The sequence below is a fragment of the Oncorhynchus masou genome, chromosome 27 (assembly GCF_036934945.1).
Source record: "Oncorhynchus masou masou isolate Uvic2021 chromosome 27, UVic_Omas_1.1, whole genome shotgun sequence".
NCBI lineage: Eukaryota > Metazoa > Chordata > Actinopteri > Salmoniformes > Salmonidae > Oncorhynchus > Oncorhynchus masou.
Window position 1 is genome coordinate 26,928,893 of NC_088238.1, and position 1,770 is coordinate 26,930,662.

Below are 1,770 nucleotides of genomic sequence, written 5' to 3' on the forward strand. Positions count from 1 at the left end.
ACTGTGATGTCGAGATTAACGTTAGTTCCCTACCGTTCAATCTCAGCAGAGGGCGTTGCAGTAACATCGTTGTTTGAATGTTTCCAAAACGTCTCAAAACGGGCATTTCTGGTAATGCCTATATTGCCTATTCAAATGTCAGTGTCAACATCACCATCACCTTTATGATTATTGAGATTTAAATACTTTGTTTCAATAATGAAATACGTAACCGAGAGTGAAATTCTCACACATTACTATGATGTCCTCATGATCCCAAGTGGGCCATTTATGTTCGGTCCTTCACTGCGTTCTGGTGGAGAAAGTATTATATTACTAGACAAAATACTACCCTGAAGACTGGCATGCAGTGGTGTAAAGTACTTAAGTAAAATACACCAAAAACTTCAGTTGTATCAGTACTTTATTTATGTTTGACAACTTTTACTCCACTACATTCCTAAAGAAAATCATTTTTACTCTATTCATTTTCCCTGACACTCAAAAGTACTCGTTACATTTTGAATGCTTAGCAGGACAGGAAAATTGTCAAATTCACACTTATCAAGATAATGTCCCTGGTCATCCCTGCCTCTGATCTGGCGGACTCACTAAATAGAAATGCTTTGTGTGTAAATTATTTCTGAGTGTTGAAGTGTGCCTCTGGCTTCCTTAATATTAGACATTTGAAATTATTTATGATTTAACTTTTGATACTTAAATATATTTAAAACCAAATACTTATATTCAAGTAGTATTTCACTGGGTAACTTCACTTGAGTCATTTTCTATTAAAGGTATCTTTACTTTTACTCAAGTGTGACAATTGGTCACTTTTTTCTACCACTGCTGGCATTATGTACACCAGAATCTACTCGCGTACCAGGTCTTGAATTAAGATTTAGTTACAAGTCTATTTGCGCCCGTACTGGATGGAAACTACAAGTGTAATGGCTGTGTTCAATGCAATGGCACTTATAAATGAAGATCCTCTAAACACGCCCAACAGGGAAACAGATCCCAATCAAATGTGTTATCACGTGCTCCACTGAGGCAGTTATTTATCTTATAACTTGTCATTGTGGTAAAAATGATGTGGGTAAAACAAAGCTCGAATTAAAAAGCACGAATCTCGGAGCATTTTAGCGCCATCAGGTGGTCAAAAACTCAATTTACCCAGTTGCGGCCCACTTCTTGGAAGCAACCACTGGATTTCGTCCCTACGTTATATCGCAATCGAACGCGTCACCCTCTCGAGGGGAGTGGGTGACCTCGACGATTTATTGTTAAAGCGAGAGGCTGCCTGGATCTTTCATTTAAAGACTCTTTGTCACTTCCGTCTCAATGTAGACTTTTATCTTAAGCCATTCTTGTGATTATTGTGATTTTGCTATTGTAAATGTTTGTAGGCTTATGTAGCTAAATTGTATCTATGATCATATGCTATCCTTTCATGTTTTTGGTATGTTATTTTTACATCTGAGAATGTACCAATGATATCAGGCCACACCCTGCCATGATTAGACACCTGTGTCTGTTTTTTGACACTATATAAACTAGTCACCCCGCAGTGTTTGTCATTATACCCTGATGAAGACATCTTGTTTGTCGAAACGTTGGTTATTAGGTTATTAAATTATTGCGTCTGAGCTCCTAGTGTCCAGATCTCCGTTAATTTTACAAGTTGAAAGGTAACAACCACCTCTAAAGATGTTTCTTTTTTTATTGTTTTTGTTCAAACAATACATGTAACTAAAAGTCAAATCTTGCACTATGATACTTTTTGAAAGG